This window comes from Cavia porcellus, unplaced genomic scaffold, assembly GCF_034190915.1.
Source record: "Cavia porcellus strain 051 isolate PalLab524CR breed Dunkin Hartley unplaced genomic scaffold, mCavPor4.1 scaffold_22, whole genome shotgun sequence".
Lineage (NCBI taxonomy): Eukaryota > Metazoa > Chordata > Mammalia > Rodentia > Caviidae > Cavia > Cavia porcellus.
The window spans coordinates 51,462,516-51,480,000 of record NW_026947505.1 but is presented as its reverse complement, the minus strand read 5'-3'; the positions used below and the strand labels follow the sequence as shown (position 1 = coordinate 51,480,000).

At 35.3% G+C, this 17,485-nt stretch overlaps 1 protein-coding gene and 1 long non-coding RNA gene across 4 annotated transcripts in view; one reads left to right on the top strand and one right to left on the bottom strand.

Moving 5' to 3' along the window:
* Positions 1-4,430, top strand: part of Syncrip (synaptotagmin binding cytoplasmic RNA interacting protein) — a 35,591-nt gene extending 31,161 nt beyond the window's left edge. For both annotated transcript variants that reach the window (XM_005005936.4, XM_003474887.5), the window contains exon 12: positions 1-4,430. This exon is cut by the window's left edge. The gene's annotated coding sequence lies outside the window, so the exon portion shown is untranslated.
* Positions 1-17,322, bottom strand: part of LOC106028742 (uncharacterized) — a 26,141-nt gene extending 8,819 nt beyond the window's left edge. Inside the window, exons 1-2 of one of the 2 annotated variants that reach the window (XR_010041995.1) lie at positions 17,175-17,313; positions 16,373-16,502 (exon numbers count right to left, since the gene is read on the bottom strand). This is a non-coding gene — a long non-coding RNA (uncharacterized LOC106028742). Of the gene's footprint in view, positions 1-16,372 lie in introns of both variants that reach the window. The other variant, XR_001202346.3, reaches the window with a different exon arrangement.
* Between the last annotated feature and the right edge of the window lie 163 nt (positions 17,323-17,485).

The window sequence follows — 17,485 nt, the reverse complement described above, 5'->3', positions numbered from 1 at the left end:
CATATTCTATTGCAGAAGACCTTCCTGTGAAGATCATGGAATCAAATACGGGACATTGAACTAATACTTGGACTTTGATATGAATTTCTTTAACAATTTTCTCTGCAGTGCAAGTTATTAAACAAAAGCTATTCTATTTTCCAAATGTGTTCCAACAGAAATCCTTCATAACTTCTAGCATGGTATCTTAATAAAGAATAAAGTTCTTCTCTTTAAAAAATCTGCTCTAAGTAGATTTTTCCCCCCTTTTTAAAATTGAGGATGCCAGCAGTGGTATTCTGAAATATTCTCTTGAATTTGTGCATTTAAATTTTATTGCAGTGGTATAGATGAATGCCACTGTTGGTATCCTTAAATTTTATTTCTGCTCACCAAGGTTAATCATGATTGTCTATATCTTTTTTATAGTAATCACTTTTGAATTGTGTTCAGATATGCAGTTTCAGGTGTAATCATCAGAGCTGGTTAGTCAGGCATTCCAGATAGTGGTTCTTTTCAGAACCTTTTTTAAAGGGTTGGTTAACTACCTCAGTAGCAGAGGATTGAACTATACCCTGTCTGTACTGTACATAGAAAATCTTTGTAGATAAAAGCAAGGCTTGTTAAATATGATATGAGGGTAAGATTTTAATATACCAAATGTAACATTCTTAGTTGCCTTTAGTTTCAGAGGCTTGTAAGACTTCCTCATGACCATCATAACAGGCCTTGCTTTTGTCGTATTTTGTGGCTGAAAAAGCAGCCTTGCTTCTTCAGATATTGTAGTTATTTGGATGTATAATAGTTTAGCAAGATGTTACTTTTGTAAGACATCAGATGTTCAAAAAAAGTGCATCCGAACTTGTACTAAATACTGCAGTGTCCCTTTATAAAAAGTCAGACTAAAACTGACAATTGTACAGCAAAGCCTGACATTTGGATATTTTGAAGTTTTTTCATAAATCATAGAAATTAGTATATGGCTGTAGTTTAGCTTTTTAGGTAAAAGGTATGTTTCATTAGTGCATTTCTTACTGCTGATCACTGTAAAAATGTGAATCAGCTTTCCATTTCTTATGCAGGTCATGATAACTTGTAGAATAGAGTACAATCATTTGTGCTATGTTTTTAATTTTCTAAAGCACCTTGATGACAGTGAGTGTTCAGTGGTGAAGCATCCTCTATTGAATCACCCTCAAAAAAAATTTTTTTTGCCAAGTCTTAAGTTGATAGCTTAAAAGTCAAAAGTAAAATTACAGTTTAATTAGGACTTGGTGTAAAGAAATCCCTTCTGTCCTTCCCCAAAGGGATACTGCAGTTATATCACATACCCAATAGGCACCACAATGAAGATCAGAGCTTATACTTAATTAAGGTTTTATACACACCAGTTCCCCAGTAAATGCAAATTTAACAAGAAAATTAGACATGTCATATGTTCAAATGCTCATGGCAAACAATCATTTTGCATTCCTGCAAATAAAATTGTTTTATACTGTAAGCTGGAGGCGAGTGTAACTTATTTTTGTAATAAAGTTTTTATTTTTTTTATGTGTCATTAATATAAATGTGTGTTAGTATAGAAATCTTCTGGTTTAAAAACTTAGAATTGCACACATTTCAGTATGTTTATTTGTACTTACATACTTTTAGGATAGTAGTTGCCAATAGCCTGTATGTTTCACATTAACTGGTTTTTTTGTTACCTTAATAAACCATTTTAGTATGTTGTATGTCAGTTACTGGGATAGCTGGGCATAGAGTGTAATTTAAAATTTGTCAATAAGTATTCATTGGAATATATGTAAATGTGCCTTGCCGGTTATTGAAACTTATCTACAAAATGAGTATGGGGTGACAAAAATTTGTTCCTGGTGCTTAATGAAACTTTCTGCCACTGATTTTATATATTACCCTGTGCTTTTTTAAAGTACATCTCTCAAATCTTAGTGTAAGTTTGAGGGCTACACAAAAAACATTTACATTTCATTGACATAACGAGTATAACAGGTTACAGAAAGTGGGCAAACTAAAAATGTAGCCTTCAGTAAAATTGAATCTCAGTGTAATCCTTGGTGCTGGCATTTCCCAGGTCCAAGGAGTTAAATGATCCCATTTAAGAGGTCATTGCCATGCCTATTGCCACTTAACTGTCACATTATTTTTTAAGGGACACTGTCAAGGTGTTTAAATTCTCACAATTATTTGTTGGGACTTTAGGGCAGGTTTGTTAGACTTAAAGTAAGAACTGCATTGTCAGAGTTGATGAACACTTTTGTGAGTTCACAAATGTGTTCTTTAAAAAACATTAAAATGTAGAGCTTTGTGGGTTTCTAAGACTATTTGGCAATTTTAGTTTGGGGACTTGGGAGGGAAGAGTGATATTATAAATAAATTGTGAAGAATTGATGGTTATGCCTAAAGAAGGGGATATGTAAAAGGTGGTGATGAAATATATACACACTCAAGTGAAATTACTTGACAGTGTTCATTTGAATAACTGAATTCAAGCCATTATAATTTTAAAATTAAATATCATTTGCACTGTTCTGATAATGGGTGCAGTTTTTGAGCAATATAATCAGAGCTAAATATGCATGTAGTGATTAGTGCTGTTGAACAATTAAGTTCAGAAGAAATCCTAACTGGTATTTTAAAACTTAAATTTCTGTAGTAAAATCAGTATCAGCCTTATCAGAGATCAAGGAAAACAGGCAATGCATATAATTTTGAATGTTGTGTGGCCTATAAAGCAATAATGCAATTTATACGGAATGTCATGGGATATGAGAAATGGAAATGCAAAAATAATCCTTTAGTGAAATGTCAAAATGTTAAAAGGGGGAATGTTAATTAATGTAGGTTAATTGCTATTTGTGATTTGTTAATGGGTTCTTGGCTTTGACAGCTTCAAAGAATGGACAGATACAAAGAAATTATGTATATATTATGAAGGAAAGGGTCTTAAATCCATTAGTCAAGTCCTTTCCTTTGGGTGAAAGGTGTATCCTTTAAAATATTCTGATTGTTAAAAAGAACTTCAGTTACCTAACCAAACCAGACGCAAGATTTTGTTTCTGCAGACTACTTGGCAATCAAAAGTGATTATAAATTTAGTTTTTCAATTTTTAGAAAGTTGCTTTGTGAGAATATTGTGTTATTTATATTCTCCCCAAAATGGTTTTTGTGCAAGATTTTTAGCCATAGCAGCTGAATCATGTTAAAATGAAAGGAGAATTGAAGACATAGAGTTAACTGCATGCTCGCGATGGCAGTTACATCATGAGACATTTTTTAATGCTGACTGCAAATCTGACTTAGAAACATTTTTCTCATATCAACAAAGAAATGGGTTGATGGGGTGATCTAGATTATTTGTATATAAAATATTTTAAAATGTTTATTTTAACAGGATGAACATGAATCTACATGGACTCTACATGTCTTTTTTGACTGCTAAGCTAAAAGTCACTGTTGATCAGAAACAGCAAAAGACCACCATGTTATTACAGAATATAACAGGTAGTCTGAATATCATGGGGAGAAATTAGAAAGTAGAAGGTCTTCAAGCATTAGGAGGGAGTGCTAGCCTTAGAGCAATTGCTCAAGATTCCTAAAACTTCAAAGAAAACCCACCATGATTGTTTTCTCCCCATAGGAGCTGAGTGGTGGGTATAAAGTTAATGAATAAAGAACTTTAGTAATGGTACATTTTAAAAAAAAATTGTGGGTGTGCTGTTTAAAGTGTAGTCACTCTGTAATCATACCACTCAATAGGGCATGCCACTATTTTAAATGCTAATTATGAATAAATGCTCATAGACATTTTTTAACTGGTCAAATTAGTAGATGGACTTTTGGGGTCTGTCACTTTTTCAAAATATTTAATAAATTAGCACCACAGTCTGCCTTCAGTAATACACCTAAAATATTTTTCAAAAATAGAAGCATTCAGTTGGAAAAACAATCATTTGCAAATGCAAATCAGTATTACTAACACTCTGGGTCAAAGCTTAGATTTTTAAAATATTAACAGTAGTCTGATAAGCATTTAGAAGTCTGGCATTGAGAAACAAAAGCTTGTACCTGACTAGTATTTTAATTTAAAAAATAATTAGTTCTTTAGCTTATTTAAATTCTTTTACATTTATTTATCCATAGAATTTATATTTATTTCATTTCTTTCATCTCACTGAAAACTGTCTGCAGGCTCTTTGATTTGGATTAGATGTGTGAAGTACTGTCTTTTGCCAAAAACCTCAAATTACCTGTTTTGTTTTGTTTTTTGTTTTGTTTTTTTTTCAACATAGTGGGTTTGTGCTTGTTTGGAGATCAGTTCAAAAACTATCTGTACTATCCTGTACTGCCTCTGATGTTAAGATTTTATGTATAGCATAAGGAAGCTAGCTCTGACTATATTTTCCTAAGAATAAAGACCTATTTTTGTAGCATGTCTTAGGATCTCCAGGAGTCCAAGAATTATTGTGAGTGTCCTCCATTTCATCATGTTCCACTTACCAGCTTGTAGACATTTGTAATCTAGAGATCTATCACCTTTTGATCATGCGAACATTCAAAGTAGCCACAACGGTAAACAAATTCCCCAAGATACCCTAATTGCAAATATATACAACTGGGAGAGATACAGAATAAACATGTTGGGCTGGTCTTCACTTAATTTTAATTGTTGATGGAACTAGTCTCTGGGCTTGTACATGCCATTGGATTCACTGAAAGTTTAATAATTTGGTTCTTCTCTGGGACCATACTTCACCATTGAAGTGTTCCCCTTCTCTGGCAAATAAAATTTCTTTGATAGATAGAGGTTTGCAAGTAAACTAGGAAGGGAAGAAACAAAATGGTGTCTTAATAAAATGCCCATTTAGATAAATGAGGTTAAGTCAACTCAGTTTAATGTTTATTAAATTGATAAATCATTATCAAAGAGTTGGGGGTTTGTGAATATGTACAAGATGTCTTAGTTCTGGGTTGGGGAGGAGATAGTAATACTGTTGGGCACTTCCTCAGGGCACAACTTTAAAAGATTGGTGCAGTTTCATATTTAGGAGTACCAAAATTTATATTGATTACTAAAAATAAGCTTCCACCATTTCAGAAGTCACGGGAGTTTGAGTAAGACTTTTCTGGTGTGGGACAAGTTCTGATAAATTAGTTTGGAAATTTGTGTCTTACAGTATTCAGAGTTCTAAGGAATATGTTTCTAAACACAATAAAGTTAGAACAATATAAGATCATTTTAGAATAATACACTGATTGTTTTTCTTTATGAAGTTTAAGATAAGTTCTAATAGAATTGTTAAAGGCTGTATCAGCTATGTCGTGAGTTGCCATTTCTTTAGACCTTCTGCTACATTCTGAAGTTATTTTGACAGAATTCTGAGAGGCTGTTAGGATACCCAAGAGAACTGACATCTGTCATTAATGAACTAGAGCCAGTTGTTTTTTTAAGAGTCAAGTTACTTTGGTTTGGAAAACCATTACTACAGATTAAAGACTAAATCAGAGCCAGGTGTGGCGGCACATGTCTACAACCCCAGCACTCTGAAGACTAAGGGAAAAGAAATGCCCTAAGTTTGAATCTAGCTTTGCCTACATTAATAAATTCAAGTCCAGCCTGGACTACATAATAGCAAAAACAACAACAACAAAAACCCCACAGATCAGGGCTTGTGGACAATGTAAAATCTGTAGGAAAGTCCTGTAAATTCCACTTGATAAATACCTGGTTTTATAAGAATACAAACCATGACATACAAACCAGAGTTGTTAAAACAGCATATGCTAATGTGATAGTTCATTTAATGGTGTTAACTTTAAGGGAAATGAAATTTGAATACTCAACACATGGATCATTTGCAAAATTGTTAAAACTAGATGTATCATGTCTAAACTTTTTGACTTCACTGTTACAGTATCTGTGTAGCGTTCTGGTTTTAATTGAAGAGTCAGGTATTAGTCTTGTAAAATAACTAACTTATTTAGTTATAGGAAAGCATGTATGCTGTGTTTCAGTGTATTTAGGATTTGGATTGTGGTTGGGGAGAACCAGAAATGAGTAGTGTATTACAGATCATTATAAAAATAGGGGAGAAATACACTTTCAAATTCTGTTCTTTAATACGTATATGCACATGAACATATTACTTAAGCAAATGTAGTTAATCCTTTTCCCCCCATAATACTGGGGATTGAACCCATTACCTTTGCACTGAGTTACACTACATTTCCAGACTTTAAACCTGTAATCCTCTTGCTTCAGCCTCCCAAATGGATGGAAATTCAGGCATATGCCACTCTACCCAGCGTTTAACATTAGTAGGTGCAAGGTCATGAAGATCCACATTTAAATTCGACACTTAAAGAAGTTTTTAAGTTGAATGAACAGTTGGCCTTGAAATTTACACAATCATATGTGTTTGTTAAACCTCATAGAACTTGTTTACATTTCATTTTTCTTTAGAGAACAAGGTTCATAAGTCATCTTCAGGAAATCTAGTCCCATCAATTTTCCTTTATGCCATTTATTATTTTATTTGCATGTTGATGAAACTCTTGCCATACAAAACTCGTCTGTATTTCTTTGAGGAAGTAGTACTTCATGACTGAATTCTTTTTTTGCTGAGTAAGACTAGTTGGTTTTTGAGTGAGAAGCTTACAGACCAGGTAGCTAAAATACTAAGTTCTTGAAAGCAGCGATTTTAAAGTAACATACCTTGCTTTACTGTATCTTAAAATAAGACTGGACTACATTTTAAAATTAAGTTTAGAGTTATATGAGTAGTTTTGTATTTATCTACCAGTTGGTAAAGTTAGGTCATTTCAAAAGGGAAGCAGTTTCAGGCATTGTCTCCGTAGTGCATATATCTAATTAGGAGCAATGGTGGGTAGTTAACATTCATAGCTTTGTATTAGTTGACATTTTAACTTCAAGTACTTTTTTTTGATGAAGATTGAACTCAGGGCTCAGCACCTGCTAAGCCTGTTCATATCCATACTCTCCCAGTTAGCTATGCGCTCAGTACCATTAATGATAGCACTTTAAACCAATATATATATAGGTTTTTGCGATAGGGTCTTGCCATGTAATTGAGGTTGACACTGAATCCACACTTTTTTCAGCCTCTTAGCCTAAGTGCTGGCATATTAGGGTGTGGCACTGTGCCTGGTAAGACAAATGTAAAGAACCTTTACATAGAATACATTCAGATAGCACAAGTAGGAAAATCTGCATATATCCCAGTACATTTGTAGAGGTACGTGTTAGAAAATTTCAACAGCATTTTGTCTTCTGTTGTGAAGAATTTGGCTTATACTAATCCTGATTTAAATTCTTTAGGCTGCTTCTACTTGAAATTTCATGTAAACTTTTCCTTTGCTTCTTAAGAGTAAATGGAACAGTACTTTTTCTTCATCTCCAGTTACCTTTTGGCTTCTTTTTCTGATTGTTTATAACTAGCTCACTATCATACACCTTTCCTGTAGACCAAAGATACCAAAACAATTTTTTTGGTTTGTGCACCAGGGATTGAATGCGGGGACCCTTTTGAGACAGGGTCTTGCTGGATCATTTAAATTTCCAGGGCTGGGATTGAACTTGGATTCTCATTATGCATTCTGATTTGCTAAAACACATGCCTTTTAGAGTTCATAATTCTCTTTATGTTCCATCGTTTGCTTAGATTTATGCTGATACTAAAATATGAACCATGCCTTTGATCTTTTCTTGAGTTTGTAATTACTGGTGTTTTCTTGTTACCAAGAGAAAGGCTGCCCAAGTGCTCCAGGTAACTTAAGCTTTAATACTCTGTGGCTCATCCCAGGATTTTTTTCTCCATTGCATTGTTGAGTTCCACATAGAGTCCACTTCTTTCCCTTCCATTTGCTTTTGTTGCTTCATTGTTTCTGAGCGGTAGTCTCAAAGGCTGTATGAATTGTAAACAATCATACCATACTTAAGGAAATGCAGCCTCCTCATCCTTGCTCCTGAAAAAGCTTGAATACAGAATCTTGGCTGCAATATTTTTCCATCAGAAATTTGGAGACATTATTCCTTTGTTTCTTTATGTCCAGTGTTACAAGTAAGTGTGATAAGTCTAGTTCGTCCTTTGCAGAACTTTTACTGGTTTTTCTTTTTTCTTTTTTTTTAATGTGTAGGTCTCCTTGGTTTTCTAAAGTTTAATGAGACAACTATAGATTTTAATTTATTTTGTTTTTAAAATCTAGAACTATTAGGAATTTTGCTTTAAACACTTTGCTAAATTTTTGAGCTTGCATTAAGTGAATCCAGCTGAATTTATTATCTGTAAACATTCCCAGCCACCATCCAGCATTTTTCCATTTTAGTGCATATATTGCCTTTAAATTTTAGCAGTTCAGCAGTTGTTTTTGTATGTTTTGTTTTGTTTTGAGACAGTGTCTTGCTCTGCTGTTCAAGCTGGCCTGCAGCCCATTATGAAGTTTAGGCTGGCTTGGAACTAAGATTTTCCTGCTGCAGCTTCTTGACTGCTGGGATTAAAGGCATGTGACATATGCCTCTACTTCCAGCTATATATACTGTCCTTTCCCCAAATTAATGAGGTTTTCCCTTGTTGCCCAAGCTGGTGTGCAGCAGCTGTTCATTTCACTTCTTGAAACATTGTCTTGCATGTAGTTCAGGCAGGGTATTACTCACTGTACTCCTGGCTGGTTTTGAACTCAAGGAAAGCCCACCCTCAACTCCTTGGTGAGGATTACAGCCACCATCCCCTGCTTGGTAATCTTTTGTGTGCCTCATATTTCTAAAATGTTTGGCTGTAGTTTATATATGAGAGAGGATACTGATAACGTGATCTGTTAACTGAACCTATCCACTGAGATGATGGAATGCAGGTTCTGTGTGAGAACATGGGAACTAAGCCTTCATTTTTGACAAAGCAGGGAGACAAACAAGGTTAACTCAAAAGAACACTCATTTGGGCAGTTCTGTTTTCTCCCAGATTATTAACTTTGAGGAAGGAATTTCACACTTTTACTTTAGTTATTGCATCAATTGGTTACTTAAGATTTTTCCCTTCCCTACTCATTACAAACCAAGAGTAGGCTTTTCCACTTTACTCCTCCCATGACAAATGCGTCCTGTTCTCAGTAGACAGGTGAACTTGCTAGTTTTTTAAAAAGGGGAATGGCACATTATCCTGGATTTATTAGAAACCACCTTAATGTTTATAGTCTTGTTTGTGTCACAGATTAAAAGCCTAGGAAAAGTTTGGAGGAAATCTTACTTGAAAATAGTACCTATCCCACATAGAAGATATTTTGTGACTAAGGTTGCAAAAAGTCCATCTTTGACAGAGCAAAGGAAGCAGTTTTTAATTTTTTTTAGTATGTGTTTGAAGTACATAATTAAGAGTGGGAATTTGACACATGCATGTAATACAGTCTGATTCCTTTTTTGTCCTCCCTTCCATCTCTTAGTCCCCTTAAAGCAATATATTTTGGAAAGTGTCTGGGAATATGACTTTACCTTCACGTCTTAACTGTGGCAGTGATCTCTTAAAATTATGATTTCCAGGTTTGATAAGTCCCATTTAATCCTCTTACATAAAAATATATACTGTTTTCGTATAAAAGACATGCTGTTTTGTCATTGAGTATAAATCCTCTAAAATTCTTTCTACATAAAGGCAAATCAAATATCTTGGCATTTTGGATAGACCCAAGTACCTTTTTCAGGCATTAAAGCATTATTTCTTATGTAGGTGCTATAGTGTTAAATATGAACTGGCTACAATATTCGTATTAAAATTAATAAGATAGAAACGTGTAAGGTTTTTGGTGCCATAAAACTGAAATTTTTTCAGTGGTACTAGTATTTATCCTTTTACACTATACATACGTACATACACTCAGATTTTGGTAAAGTAGTAGACCTAGATCTCTTCTTAAGGTGCAATTGGTGGGTATCTGGCACTGTGAGGTCTTGGACTTGTCTTTTGTATTGAGGATTTTTATTCTGGTAACTTGATTTGGCCAGTGTATCCATTTTTTACAGACTTGTAAAGGTATAGGTTGCTGAAATAAAATAGTGCCTCTTCCCCTTTCTGGTGTTTTTCTAACTCAACACTGAGATACATTTGTTTTGTAACAAAATGCCTAGAGGGTCTGCTGAAAAAATTTTGCTCACAAAATACAAGAAATGCTACATTAAAATACTGCTTATTCAAACTAATGCTTTACATTGTGAACATTCTGGTATGTAATTTTGATGTTATTACTTACTTTCTCAGATTGAGTAGGATAAATATTTCTTACAGTTGAAGCTGATCTGAAACCTGTACTATCAAACCTTCATTAGAGAATACAGAAATCTTTATTCCAAATTATTCCAAGATTCTTGAATTACTGTGTTAATGTACTAATAGGGAGTAAGCCTAAATCATACAAGGTGTCAACTAAAATGGCTCTAATTCTGTGGCAGTAATTTAATCTTCTGAAATGTTCATTTCAAGTATTATGAAATTGTAGGAACAACTTTGTTCTTGTAATCCTAATACATAAGTTTATCAGAAAATGCAAGGCAGTCTAACTGCTAAACTAGTTTCGTGTATTTATTTTACCAATACAAATGTTCTCTAAAAGTTAGTTAGAAGTAACCCAACGTAGGGCAGGCATTTTCCTAAGTTGCAATGATCACTCCCCCACCCCACACCTTCCAATATCTTAAGTTGAAACCCTACATAACTAACAGAATAAAAAGGTTTTTTTGCACCTTTCTCTAGTGAGCTTGGTAATTTTAGAATGATGCTTTTAAGTGGAATTTCTTCTTAACACGTACAAAATTATTTAAAGCTTTAACCTTGATGGCATTTACAGTGAATCAGTTTTCATACCTATGCACTTCCGCTGGTTTTCTAATCTCTACTACATTCTTATCTGTCCTCATTGTCTTTTTGGCCCCTTTATACTTGTTTCTCTTGATTTTATGTACAGTATAGCCTTGTGAATGTCTACATGTGTTCTCATTTTAATGTCAAAGGTTGCTTGATCTATTGTGCATTTCAGCTGTCTGCATATTAAGGGGCTTTTCTCTGTCAGCAGTTATGTCCTGTTAATTTATCATGCCTAGTCAGTCACACATTTACTCTATATCCAAGTCTTATCCATCCTTTAGGAAGTTTAGATCTGGCTAGGCTCTTTATTTACAAATAAATGGTTCCTGAAGATCATGTTTTTAAGTGGCAATTTAGTTAAATCGGCTTTCCAAATATCAACAGCACAAATGAAAAACTCCAGTTTACTAAATATACTAAATTTTCAGTATGGCCTGGCTCATCATCCTCGCTTTATTTTCTATAAATACTGGCTGAATAAACTGCTCTCTTTCTTTGTCTTACCTCACATTATGAGGTACTGGAACCTACCACATCCCAAATTAACCTTTCAGAAATTCTGTTTAACCAATATAGGTATAATCCTACCATAACCACATTAAAACAGTTAACAGTCAATATCTGAGGAACATATACAATTTGATGAATATCAAGATAAAAAGATTATTGCCTTCTGGGAGATTAAAGCTATTAGCTGATTTTTCTCCATTACTAAAATGCTGCAAGTTTTGTGATCCAGCTATTTGAGTGAAAAAAATAGTTCACACTGGGTGTAGTGGCACATGCTTGTAATACCAGCATTTGGAGGCCAAGGCAGGGGATGATTCGAGGATACCTTGTGCTTTATATATTAAGTGTATCTAAAAACAAAAAATAGCTGGGCATGGTGGTGCAGGCCTGAAATCCTAGCCCTCAGAAGGTCAAGGTAGGATCACTGAATCTGAGTCAGCCTGAATTACATAGTGAGACCCTTGACTAAAAAAACAGCAAAATAAATATAATCTATGCTTGGGAGCCAAAGCTGTCTTGATATGTGGTAACATTTGACTTGCAAGAATAACATTCAGAACTTACTTATCACTGCTAACGTTGCAGCTCATTTTTTCTGCAGTGAGTGTATTATAACCTTTACCAGTTTCCATCATGATAAATAGTGGTAGTATGAAATAAGCAGAATAGTGAAGATAAAAGCTATGAAATGACAGAGGTCACAGAATAATGTATGTTAGCAACAATTAAAAACATGTCTTACTTTGAGTTTTGCAGTACTGGGGATCAAACCCAAGCCCTTGGACATGCTGGGCAGTGGTTTACTATTAAGCTAAATTCCTACCCCATAACCCCATATTTGAAAGGGGCTGGTTACATAGGGAATTTATTACATAGTTCTTAACTCTGAAGCTACTGAAACCCCCAAAGATAGCTCTTTTTTTTTTTTGGTCGACAGTTTCTGTTGTTAGGAGCACTTTCTTTTTAGGCACAGGAACAAAGGTAATCTTACAAGGTTTTTTGTTTTTAAAAACTAAGTGAGAAAATGGACCTCTTAACATCTGGAGATAGTGGGAATTTCAATTGCTTTGAATGCTTAGGGATACATTTTGTCTTTCATAAAACAACATAGGCCATATGGCTTTCTGTTAATGATGAAAACTGACTACTTTTAGAATCCTTATGCACGTGAGTTAAGAAACCTGAATTTAAATGGTAATGTTTTTGAATTTGTAGGGCAAGTTTTTTCATAATAATTCCAAAATTATTTTACTAAATATTTCTGAGAACTATTGTATTGAATTTTATTTTCTTACAGGTGGAACCAACTTTCTAAATTAAAATCAGCTTTTTTTTTTGGTACTGGGGATTGAACTCATGACCTCATGCTTAACTAGGCAAGTGCTTGAGCCATTGAGCTAAATCCCCAGCCCCCAAATCAGCTTTTTAGTGAATGTAAGAGTGATTTTAAGTACTTGGTAGCAACCTAACTAGTGGAATTAGAATTAAGATGCTGGTATTAGTGATGGTCACTATTTTGAACCAACCTACCCAGTCACATGGTTTTGTGCTGTATCATACTGCTTTAATTTTTGTATTTTTGGAAATAGGTAAGATGAAAGCTTTTCTAAAATATTTTCAGAAATTACTGAAGTGAATATACTTGAAATGATAAATACTACTTCTGTGAAGAGAGACCACTGTCTAGTTAATATAAGAATAAGATGGAGTCTTAAGCAGTAACAGTGGATAACTATCACTTCTCCAGTATATTTGTCAACTGGTATGAGCACATCAGTTATCAAGCAATAATAATTATACTTTTTGAAATTATGAACAGTTGCCTACTTTCATGAAAATAAGATTGAGAGGGTAACCTGTCATAACTTAGAAATAGTTGACAAATAGGAAATGGTTAAAATTTTTTTGGTGCTGTAGAATACCTAGAATTTCATGGTCAGGGAGAATCTATATTTTGATCCACAGATTCTATAAAGTTTAGTTCTTTGTGACTTCATAGCAGAGCTTTTAACTCATGGCTGCAAAAGTTAAAAATGAAATTAATACAGTGACTGCATTTTAAACATCCCAGATCCCAGACATCCATAAAAATCTAGTTTTACTCTTCTGTGAATTACATAATGTCCTGTAACTCATGAGTTGTTTTGTTTTAAAGATGGACTTTTCTTGAAGTGAAAACAGTTCAACGGTGTCTTACAGGCACTGTATTCATATATATATATGAATAGCTTACAGGGAGGCTGTGAAAACATGAATGCCAGCAAAGGTAAAATGTGGACCTTGATTATTTGAAACAGGATCAGGACTTTCAAAATGTCTTGCCATGCTTCACAAATTATGGGAAGTTCTACCAAAAGAAACCACTCCCAGGAGTAGTGTATGTATTTATCTCTTTTTCTTCATGCAAATATGTGCCTCGGGCCTTATAAATAATAGACCACAAAGTGCTAAAATATGAGAGGGGGAGAGGAGGAATGTTTGTGTGTGGTGGTGATTAAATTCAAGACCTCCCCTCATGCCAGGAACACTACCACTAGCCACATATTTAGCCCACCATCAGTTAGGTAGGCATAACATTCAGATGTCAAGTATTCAACTCTGCCTTTATTGTAACCAAGAGATTTCAAGGTCAGTTTCTTATGCCTATCTCTAGTCTTTTTTTTGGGGGGGGGGTACTGGGGATCGAACTCATGACCTTGCATTTGCCAGGGGAGGCATTTATACTGCTGAGCTAAATCCCTGGCCTTCAGCTCTACCTTTAAAATTGCTACACCAGCATAAAAAGCAGTTTATTGTTTGCTGATGGGGTGGAGAACATTTTGAGCCAAGTGAAGTACTTTAGATATTTAAACTTGGCCTAGTGCTGCATGACTTCTTAATTTTAAGTGAAAGCAGAGATAAGTTGTATTGCTCAACTTCTTCCCACAGGCCTTTCCTGACTGAAAATATCCCTTGCCCTGCCCTCCTATTTTTGGAGACAGGATTTCTTTATGTAGTCAAGGCTGGCCTTAAACTTACTATATACTGTGTAGACCAGGCTGGTCTCAAACTCAAGATCCTCGTGCCTCCCAGTGCTAAGGGAATACAGGTATGTGCTACCACTTGTCTTAATTACCTGTCATTTAAGAACTCTTAACTGCAATTTTATAAATTTCTACTAAATAGATTATTTCTTTGTGTGGCTTGTCTCCACTAGATTGTAAGCCTTTGGAGGTCAGCAAAACATCGAAGTTAATTGTGTCTTCCATTTCTTACACAGTGCCTCAAACTTGCTATTCAATACTCATTAAAATAATGGGTATATCACTGGGTTGCAATTTGGTATCTATGAGGCCTTTAAATGAATACATTAAAATTTTTATAGTTTATAAACATGGCACAATGTAGCATTTGCAAAAAATGTGTACTTAATTGTTTTAGCTCTCAACATTCTAGAGTCTAGGGACATATAATGCACGTAACATGAGTAATTTTGAATTTCCTAACCAGATTGAAATTATTTTTAGCCCAGTTCCCCAAAACATATCCTAACAGGTTGTTAAAAGTTGACACATTTTCTATCCTCATTTTCATACTGTCTGAAATCTGATGTGTATTTTACACCTGACAAGCTATCTTTTAAATCCTCAACAGCCACATGTGGCTTGCAGCTTACAGTATTCAGAGATATGTAGCACTTTTAAGACAGCACAAAAACTTATAGCTTTGATTCAGTGTCATTTTCATTTTAAATTATTGTAATCCACATAAAAGCTATGTGGTCCAGCAGTTTTTTCTGTCCTATTAGTAAATCAAAGTTTATTTTTTGAAACTAAGTGTTGTATGAGGCACTTTGCACTCAGTTTAATTTTCCCCCAAACTTTATCAAGAAGATAACTATTTTAGAAGTGAGAATGCAGTGGCTGAGACATGAAAAGTTGACCTTGATCAGTATCCTGTTAGAAGATGCAGGTAGCTCCAGAACCAGGATTGGTTGTGGATATTCCATATTTCCTCTAAGAAATTTGGAACTTAATAGAGAGTTTGAAGTAAAACTCAGGCTTTGTATGCAAGTAAGTGTAAAAAGGGGGCTAGATTGGAAGATCAAAGAAAAGTATTTAATGAAGTAGAGGTCATTGTGCTGTCTCAGGTGAGGTCTGTAGCAACAGGATTCTTTACATACAGATTTTAAAGGTTTTTCTTGTTGGTTGGGTGTAGTTCAGCAATACAACTTGCTAAAGTATGTGTCTAAACCCTGGGGTCAGTGTCTAGTACTAAGAAAATTTTTTTCTTATGGCAGAAACTCATTTTTCTCATCTAGAGCAATATAGAATTTATTATTTTGTGATGGAAATAGTGTCTTGTTAAGTAGTTCAGGATGGCCTTGAAGTCACTGTATAGATCAAGGTGGCTTCCAACACAGAGAGTCCTGCCTCAGTCTCCTGAGTGCTGGGATTAGAGGTGTAATACAGAAATTCATTGTGTAATTAACTAATTCTAATTATGGTAAGACATGGGAGGAAGTCTTTGGGTATGATGTTGTAAAGATGTAATCTGAACAGAATTGAAAACATTTTGTTTTTAAATATACTGGCTCTTGGTAGAAAGTTGAATTTAAGAATAAGCCTTTAAGGAAGCAATCGTATTTTTTGAGATAAAATAAGAGTTTACCAAACAAGTTAACACAGTAACAAATGTAAAGCACTCAAATCCATAGTAGGCACGTATACAACATCTTTTAAATTTTAGTATAGCTCTAGCAGGTGCATGTGAAAACAGTTTTAGATAATTCATGAAGTTACAGTATAAAAACTGCAGAATAAAAATTAACTTTTTAAAAGTTTAAGCTTTTAAATGTTACACTGGAGTTTTTAAAAATCACCGACACATACAGTATACTTACAGTGCTGTCAATAGAACCTAATGAAATTAGTGAAATGTACATTTCCATATGCCACTGCCGAATTGATACCAGTCTACAAAAACATTTTTATCAACGATGTTAATGTTCTTACCCTTTGACCCAGTAATTCTATTTAAGTTGATCCTAAAGAAATTAGAGCTGGGCATGATGGTCCAGCCCCTGTATGGGTGATGCAGGAGGATGGCAGCAAGTTGGAGGTCAGCCTCAGATACATAGAGGCCCTGTCTCAAAAAAAAAAAAAAAAAAAAAAAAAGACAAAAACAGGTCGTTATAAATTTAAATGGTTAGCGATAACTGAATAAAGAGTGCTACGTCTTGAAAATAAAATACATCATTGATTCAAGTTTTTGGGAAAATATTCACGGAACCATACATTATAGTTTTTTTTTTTCCCTCCTCTTTGGTTTTGTTTTTCTTTCAAATATTACTTTCAAAGCGTGTCTTTGCCCATTTGGATGGGAAGAGCCTAGCGAAAAGCTATGACAGGCAGAATGAAAGCCCCAGCTCTGGCATTAGAAAGGCTTCAAATCCTTGTTTTGGTAATCCTGATTGTGTCAGTAATGAGCTTGTTACCTACATAAAGGGTGGGATGCGTTAAAAAGTCCTTAGCGCGCGGCCGACAAATTTATTTCAATGTCCTCTTGCACCTCAGGAATGTAGAGAATATGGAAGTTAAAATTTAGAAATGCGACGAGTTGGTAAATAAGACTAATAAGGCACTTGGCCTGCCAACGTGCTTCCGTCCAAACACCTGGATTTTGGTGAGGCTCTTGGGGGCGCCCTGAGCCGAGCCGGCTCCACCTTACTTGTGAGGCCGGCAGAAGATGCTCCCTCCTAGGGGTAGCGATTTGGTGGCTAGGATTCCTCAGGCTTTCCCGGCCACTCCCGCATACCTCAGGCTTTCTCTTTTAAACTTAGGGCTCTAAGACGTCCGTGTCTCCACTACCTTTGGCTCTGCTCCAAGCTTGGAGCAGTGGCCACCTGGCGCGGGGTGACGAGGCGAGGCGGGAAGTGGGGCGCGACCACGGGCTTCTCCGCAGCACGGTGTCGCGTCGCCGACTACAGTTCCCAGGGGTCCTCGCGAGTGCCGGGCGCTCCGCAAGCAGTGCCTGGCGGCGGCGTTTTTCCTCTATTTCCATACAACCTTTTCCCTCTTAAGCAGTGCAGGAAGCTGCCGCGTGCTAGGCTTCCTCTCGATTTCAGG